General features: G+C 45.0%; 1 long non-coding RNA gene across 1 annotated transcript; it reads right to left on the bottom strand.

Annotated features, from left to right (window-relative positions):
- Positions 1-3,684: 3,684 nt before the first annotated feature.
- On the bottom strand, positions 3,685-5,913 carry LOC123086822 (uncharacterized). Its single transcript, XR_006441142.1, has 3 exons — positions 5,696-5,913; positions 5,355-5,421; positions 3,685-5,265 (listed from the first exon to the last, which is right to left on the bottom strand). It is a non-coding gene; the product is annotated as an uncharacterized lncRNA (long non-coding RNA).
- Between the last annotated feature and the right edge of the window lie 2,995 nt (positions 5,914-8,908).

The raw sequence follows: 8,908 nt of genomic DNA, 5'->3' as shown, positions 1-8,908 counted from the left end.
TGAAATTCTGGACTTTTTTGAAAATTTAAACAAATTTAAAAATTTTGATTTTTTTGAAAATTTAAACAAAATTTGAAATTATGAACATTTTTTGAAAATTTAGACATATGTGGACGTGGTCTGATGGGTGGGGACGAGTGTCGGGGCCAACATGGCTGCCTCCATGCAGGGTGCATGAGATGGGCATGGCTGAGAGACCTTTTTTGCACCAGTTGGGCATTGCCCAGGTGAGCCCATGCACCCTACCAAACAAGCAAAATTGGGTCGAATTGGAAACTTTTGCCCTCATGCACTCTACCAAACACACCCTAAGGGCCTGTTCGGAGACTTGCTAGCTTCTCAAAAACTTCTCATATCCAGCTTCTAACCTGACTTCTCACTTCATGTGGAGTGCAGCAAACTGTTCTAGAGCGACCGAGCCAGGCAGCTTCTCCCCAGTGCCTGGGTGAGCTGGCAGCCCAGCTGGGACGGTGAAGCCCAACTTCTTGCCACCTTGGGCCAGCTGGAAGCAATCCATTTCGGGCTAAACTATAAACATGCCAAAAAAAGGGGGAGAAACGAGCTAGGCCTGGTTCCAGGAGTGAATGGTTGGGCTTAATTTTTTCATAGTACATAAATTGTGCGAATTTTGGCTATACAGAGATCTGCTCTGCTAGTTGATTGCTCTGTTTCTTGGCCCTGATTTTGCTCCGGTGCTCATTGCTTTTTTTGAGGGGTAAAGCATTTATTCAAAAGATAAAAAAACAGGTCCACAAGTTCACAAAACCTAAAACCAGTCTCGGCTGCAAAACTGGAAGCAAAGAAAATTAAACAAAACCCGGAATCTTAGCTGCAACAATCTGCAGAATAGAATCTAGTGGCTCATTAAGCCACACGTTATTCATCTCAATGCTAATCCCCTCTTTTACAAGTCGACGTGCTGCACCATTAGCAGTTCTTCTCACCCAGCTCACTTTGTGCTCCTGTGTAGACCGAAGGAGTGCCTTCACTTCCTCCACTAGCGGCCCGACGGCAGAGAGGTTCTTGCTTTCTGCATTGATCATTGCCACCACCTCCTTGCTATCCAACTCGAGGTGCATCCTCTAAAAACCTTGCTGGATTGCAAATCGCACCGCCTGCCTACTGACCATCACTTCTAGTAGTTGAGGAGCAGAGATGCCTGGGAGAAATGTCGTCGGCCCTCCTTTGTATGCACCATCGTGATCCCGTAGGACCACGCCTCCACCCCCATTATTACCTGTCTTTGTTGTAGCTCCATCAACATTGGCTTTTATCCATCCTGTGGCAGGTGGCTTCCACACCTTAACCACCTTCGGGACTCCATATGTGGAAGGTATACGATGCACCTCCTTCCACTCCTTCATGTGAGCGACCACCCTCTCCGCCACTAATCTTGCCTCCGTGACTCGCTTCCCATCTCTCGCCTCGTTTCGCGCCAACCATAGTCCATACAGTGCCTGGGTCATCATCTCTCGTTCATCATCACTCGCCACAGCTATCCATTGTTGCGTCCATGCTAAAATAGCGGTGAAGGAATCATCCATCTCCGGCAGTGTGATAATAGGGGTATCCATATCTTCTCGCATCAGCTGCCAAAAATTTTGGTGTGGGGCCAGCCCCAAAAGCAATGGAAAATGGTCTCCTCCCTACCGCACACGGCACAAAACACCCCTCCCTTGATCCTTCTCTGGTGCAGTTCAGCCCCTACAGCAAGCCCATTGTGCATTAACCGCCACGTGTGAATTATCGCTTTGCTCGTAGAATTCGGGCCCCACAGCGCTAGCCATGTACGGTGCTTCTGGATTGATGATGATGATCCCGGCTGTCCGGATTTAGCACCATTGATGCTCATTCACAGGTGGTATGCAGATTTGACCGTAAACTGCCCGTTCTTGGTGAAATTCCAAGCTAGGTAGTCGTTCGTGTCCGGTACTCCAACAACAATCTGTTTGATATCGCATGCGTCGTCAGGTGTGAACATTTCATGTACCTTTTGTTCGCCCCATTGATCTCCTTGTGCAACAGGCAGATCAGCCACCTTTGTGATGCCTTGGATATAGGTCTATCCTAGAGGCTTAAGACTTCCTTGCCTCGGAATCCAGTTGTCGTGGTGCACGTTGATAGAAGTGCCATCACCAATCCTCCAAACAAGCCCTTCTCGCAACAAGTCCCTACCATATAATATGCTTCGGAAGGTGAAGGAGCCCCCACTTGGGAACATGGCTGACAAGATGGACCCCTCTGGGAAGTAACGTGCTTTAAGCACCCGGGCGGATAAGGAGGAAGGGGTCTGCAAAATCGTCTAGGCTTGTTTAGCCAGCAAAGCTTGGTTAAAAGCCTCTAGGTCACGAAAGCCCATACCCCTTCCCTCTTGGCATAGCACACTTTATCCCATGATATCTAGTGTACTTTCCTCTCACCATTCGCTGCACCCCACTAGAATTTCGAAGAGATCAATTTCAGGTTCCCGCACATCTTCTTTGTGAGTTGAAAACAACTCATGGTGTATGTTGGAGTAGACTGAAGCACCGATTTAACCAGGACCTCTCTTGCCACATTAGAGAGTCCTTGACCCTTCCATCCCGAGACTTTGCTAGTCAAGCTTTCCCTAATGTATTTGAACGTGCCCTCTTTTGCCAACCAGTGTTGGAAGCCCAAGGTACCGTTCACTCAACGCCTCAGAGTTGATCCCAATAGCATGCTTGAGTCCCACCTTATCCTCATACTAGATCGTTGATGGCGCGCGTTGATGCGCCCGTCTATTTGGAATGTTGTATGATACAACTTTACAAAGGTTTTTAGAACGAAGAAAGGCTTACAAATTTTGGTAGAACATTAGAATGGAGTGAGCTTGATAACTGTAGCGCATTCAGACTGTGTCTTTATGTTGCCTTAGTTTGTAGTTATTTTTCAGTTTCAGACTATTTTCCCTTTTGTTGCCGAGACAGTGCTTTCAGCTGGTTTCCTCCGCATGCATCATAAAACTTCACTGTGGCTTCCTTCTACTAATAAAATGGAGCTGCGTGGGATCCCTTTTCCACTAAAAAACTTTTTGTGTAACCGAAATGAGTTACAAGATTGTGTGTGCGCACACACACAAGTCTAGGAAGAGTTTAAGTGTTAAAGTCGGTTGCATAGTGAATTACATTCCAGCATTGATCTTAGTGCAAGAAAAGAAACCCAAAAAAAACCTACTATGTACCGAGCACCAAGTGAGCTTCATATTCAGCTTTGCTCTTACAGACAACTACTAAAGTCACTTCAACATGGTTTTCTTTATGAAACAAAATGAGCCTGAGCAGGGAATAATCAACCTGAATGGGATAATACATGTGCAATATAAACCTACAGAGCTATCAACATGACCTTGTGACAGATTCAAGAAAGTATTCCCATTAGTACTATTGGTGGTATTATTTTTGTAGCATGTCAAACATGAAAATACAGAAGGGGAAAACACAGGATGCGCACAATGCAAAAGTATAATACAAGGGACCTTTATGATGAAAAGAGGTAGCAGCTGCTCACCCGTACAAAGAAAAAGGGCCGATAATAGGGCAATTGTCTCAATAACTTAAAAGGAAACACATGTATATACATGGATAAGAAAGCAGTAGAATAATAGGACATCTCTAGAAATAGGGTCCAGATTTACGACAGTAATGGAAATAGAGAAGTAGGATCATAATGTAGCAAAGACCAGAAACATCGCTTTGGAGGATAATAAGGGTGGTTTGTAGAGATCCAAGTCTTGGATAGTTCAGTTCAGATAGGAGCAATGGTTCTCGGGAAACACAGTACAGATAAGCCGAAACTAACAAGCACAAAGTCTATCAAACTGGGTGATAGCTGTCGCACGAAGACAACATAATAAGTAAAACGTCCAGAAAGGTTGGTCACACGCAAAACATCTCCATTTATTTATTAGCTTCCGAAGTTAATGAGCCAATCTTTGTTCAGGGAAGGTACAATTTATTTTTTGAAGCAACAGTCTTACTTGTGTCAGCTGCAACCCTGTAAATTGTGAAGATAGCTATTATTATATATGTACGTTGAAAAATATAACCTTGCAAAGGGAGTCAAAGTACAATGTGGCTACTTAACTTTTTGCGTTTTTCTTGTTTGTGCTACTGGAAGCATTTGTGACAGGTGCATTTGGATCATCCGGTGTCTGTTGGCTGGAAGTCAGTGGTATTTTTTGCCCAGAAAAATCGAGAAAAATAGTCATGCATTGAAGAAACATATAAGGTACTTTTATAACTTGAGAGATGACTATACTTCTGTAATAAGTACGTGATCAATTGCACAACAGATCAACGTATTATCAGTTCTGTTGGTGCTATCAGTGTCGTCAGTCCAAGTGTTCGCCTGTCATTGCAAAAGTACAGAGGTCACAAATATAGTTACTTTTAGGTGTAGTAATTAACTGCCAACAATCATGATAATGACTCGGCAATGTGAGACTGCATCATATCGTTGCACTACGTATAGCGATTCAGCGACTATAATGATAGTTCAACGGATAATAGTTAGTCTGGTAACTCTTATGATAGTTAGAAGCTAATAGATATTCTCTAAAAATTTAGATGAGAAAGGTTACTCAATATCTGTCATCTCGAGGTTCCTCTCGTCAAAATCCTGGGCTCGAGCAGGCAGTCAACCTTCAAGAGATCTGAAATTACTGATAGTAAAGCAGCAAAGTGGAGGAAGGAAAGGAATAATTATGCATGCACAAAAGTAGAATTTCCTTGCCTATAAAGGAGTATGTCTTTCCAACCAGAGGGTAGAGGTATAAAATTTGCGAGTGAATATGCATAGTCAGGATAATTGATAGGTACATCACGCTACGCCTAAACTTTTGACCATAGAGTTATTTTCATAGAACTGCCTTCCACAGACTTATACATGTTCTTTGCTGATTTCACAAAGAAGTTCTTGATGAGGAAAACATTGCCCTTCTTTAGTTTTCCCCAAATATTTCTGCATGCATCACATGCATCTTGACACACATCTCGTTTCCCTATATAGAAGATCAGTATTAAACACAGGGACAATACATTATGTAAGAGAGGATACATGTAATAAGTATTTAGTAGGCATGTTCATCAACAAAGACGATGTCAAGATGCGTAAATTCATTCTCCTTGTAGAAATCCCATACAAGAGCTACGCGTGCAAGCACGGTGACATGCCCGGAGGATTGGTTCAGATCTGATAAAAACAAATTGGCCTGAAAACCAACTCACTGAATTCTTTTACTTCTTTCTGTTGAGAAGGGAGTAAATCAGAATTGGATAGCCTCATGTTAACATGCAACTTTAAGATGCAGATATATTTCCACAAAGGTGGGTTACCTGTCCAAATGCTATAAAAGATCATGAGCTGCTGAAGTAGAAAAATTGTTAGTACAGTCTCCATGATCTGCCCAAATCAGTCGACCACATCAAGCATGAACAACACATTTATGTATTTTTTGGAATGAGACGAAATTAGGACAATGTAATTGCTTGGTGGAAGAATGAGCCATACATTCGTACATGAACTGAAAAGAAATATAGGGAAACCTAGCCAAGCATCATGCTGAAGGATGTTATGCTTCCAGGGTGGAAAGGGTGAGTGAAGAATGGCAGGGGACGAAACTTATATACACCTAACTGTGCCAAGAGGCAGCGGAAAGGATGGGCACATTACTCACCATCATTGTGTGCAGAGAAACTGAAGCTTTATTGTGTCTTCAAATCGCAGCGGAGCAGCGCCCGATCGATGACGAAGAGTCATGGTCCTCCCTCCGAGCGACCGAGCCATCCCCTTCCCCTTCTCGATCTCTCGCGCGGTTCATGCGTACCGCCCTCCTCTCGCATCGAATCCCCTTCAGATCGCAGTGACCAATCTCCTCTGGAAATCACAGCGACCGACCCGGTCCAGCCTCTCTGTCGCTAATTTTTTTCTTCGGCAGGATTTGCTACCGATGGGGCGGGCTTTTTGCGGGGATGAGCTAATTGGGCTGGGCACGGCCCAGTTAACCAGAGTGCACGGAAATTTCTTCTGGAGTAGCAGCCCAATAGGATAGCTGGGCCAGCGCGGAAGAGACGTCTGTACACAGAAATCCGACGGCCAAAAACGTTCACATCAATAAAACGGACGGCCAAAAACCCAAATTGTTGTGAGGGCAGGGATTAGATGCGATTATACAGTCCTTAATTTGCACCCTTTTCCAAAGAAAATAGATGATTTTTGAAGGTTTACTTTCTGACCCGAGGCCATCTCATAGTATGTCAATATATCCCTCAGAGTTCTTAAAGTTGTTTGAGTTCCTTCTAGAAGACTTGTACTGTCATCAGCAAAAAGCAGGGGTGTTACATGGGGGACAATGCTCCCAAATGACACCCCTTTGATCTTATTCTCTAGCTGTGCATCCTTCAGAAGTGCGAAGTAACCTTCAACACAAAACGAAAAGAGATATGGGGAAAGCGGATTGCCCTGCCGTAGACCCCTAGAAGGCAAAAAACTCCGAGAAACTCGCCCATTCAGCTTGACAGCAAACCGTGTAGAAGTCACGCACCTCATAACCATAGCTATCCAGTTCTACGCGAAACCAAGCTTCCTCAACACTTGCTCGAGAAAAATCCACTCCACCCTATCATATGCCTTCACCATATCGAGCTTGACATCGCATAAAGGGTTTTTACACTTCCTTGTCCTGATCGCATGTACACACTCATAAGCCTCAAGGAAATTGTCGGTGATCAATCTCCCCGGCACAAATGCACAATGTTCTTCTGAGATAAGCACTGGCAGGATCACCTTCAATCTATTTGCTAGAACCTCAGCAGCAATCTTGTACAACACATTGCATAAGCTGATTGGATAGAATTGTGTTAATAACTCTAGTGAGTACTTTGGGGATCATGACAATTATCGTAACATTAAAAGCATCTGGCGTCGCCACCCCCTGAAGGAAGTCCCGCACCGTAGTGCAGACGTCCTCCCGAACCAGCGCCCAGTGGCGTTGATAAAATAGCGTCGGAAGTCCATCGGGGCCAGGAGCTTTCGTCGGGCCAATTTGGAATAGAGTTGTCTCTATTTCCCTCTCCGATGTTGCAACCGTGAGCATCTCGTTCATACCGTCGGATATCATGCCCTGAAAAAGTTGGAGGATGTTATCTGCATGGGTGGACCCCTCCGATGTGAATAATTTCTGATAGAAAGTTGTAGCCATCTCACTCATCTCATCATTTCTACTGCACTTGGACCCATCCTCTCTCCTCAGGGCCCGAACTGTGTTTTTCCTCTTGCGGTGATTTGCTCGATTATGAAAATATTGTGTGTTTTGGTCACCCTCTTTGAGCCATCCTACTCTGGATCGATGCTTGTACATAATCTCCTCCCGCTCATAAACAACTCATAACCGATCCTCTATTTCTCTGAGTTCGGCAGTTTGGTCAGTGCCAAGCGCCCTTTCCTTCACATCCTTTAGCTGCTCCTTTAGTTTCTAAATCTGCCTTCTCACTGGTCCAAAAACGCGCTGGACCCATTACTGCAAGTCCCTCGAAACACCCTGGAGTTTCTCACAGACAGCCGCAATATTGGTTCCTCGGCCACCATCTTCTACCCAAGCATTCTGCACCATCTCATCATAGCCATTGTGCTTGATCCACATTTCTTCAAACCTGAAGGGTCGTATCCCCCTACTTGTTGTGGCTGGAGCTGTCTCCATAGCACGAATAACCAACACTACATGGTTAGACTCCTCCGTTAAGACATGTTCCACGATGGTCTTTGGGAATAGAGCCAAGAAACCGTTATTGCATGTAGCCCTATCCAGCCGACACTGAATGTTGTTCTCATCATCATGTTTATTGTCCCAGGTATATGGGTATCCTGAGAAACCCAAGTCAGCTAGCCCGCGGTCGGAGAAACAATCATGAAAAGCTGCCATTTGTGTAAAGCTCCTCGGGTTCCCTCCTAGTTCACTAGTAGAAAAGGGGGCAATGGTCCAGGCTGGGTCAGCCCATTAGTCCTGGTTCAGTCCAGAACCGGTACCGATGGGGGCATTGGACCCGGTTCATGAGCCCCGGAGGCCGGCCGGGCCACGTGGGCCATTGGTCCCGGTTCATCTGGGCCTTTTGGTCCCGGTTGGTGGGACGAACCGGGACCAATGGGCCTCGCTTCTATCCCACCACCATTGGTCTCGGTTGGTGGCTTGAACTGGGACCAAAGGCTGCCCTTTAGTCCCGGTTCGTGCCACGAACCGGGACCAATGAGTTGCCTATATATACCCCTCGCCTGCGAGCAGAGCACTCCCACTGCTCTGTTTTTCCTGGCCGGCGAGGGGAGAGCTTTGTGGTGCTCTAGCTCACCTCCTATGCACACGAGGTGTTCAATGGAATGTTCGAGCCACACTAGTTAAGCTTTCTCCTCTCCAAGCTCGACCTCCAAGCTCCATTTTCCTCAATATTTGTCTAGGTTTAGCGGTCTGTCACGTCTCGTCCCCGTCTTCACCGCTGTCGATCGCCCGCGCCGATCTCATCGCCGACACCACCTTGGTGAGCCTAATTGTTACTTGTATGTTTAAATAGATACTTGTATAATTTTCTTACTTTTATTATTGCATTTTATATAGTGCGATGTTTTTGGTATCCGCCCCCGTCGGCCCTTATCCTGTCTATGATTCGGATGTGGTATATATTATCTTTTCATAACTATTAGTTCATTTATTGTTTATGACAATTATGCCAACCAACGTGACATAGATTTTATTTATCTAGGAGGTTGTTGAACTGGAAATTCCAACCGACCCTATTGTCGAGAGATTAAATTTAGTTGAAGAAGAAAACAATTTCTTGAAGGAAAAATAAGAAAAATTGAGGAGGAGAAGATGATATTGGAGTTGCATGTTGTGGATGTC

Source organism: Triticum aestivum, chromosome 1B (assembly GCF_018294505.1).
Source record: "Triticum aestivum cultivar Chinese Spring chromosome 1B, IWGSC CS RefSeq v2.1, whole genome shotgun sequence".
Classification (NCBI taxonomy): Eukaryota; Viridiplantae; Streptophyta; class Magnoliopsida; order Poales; family Poaceae; genus Triticum; species Triticum aestivum.
The sequence above is the reverse complement of the archived record's forward strand: the minus strand, read 5'-3'. Positions and strand labels throughout refer to the sequence as shown.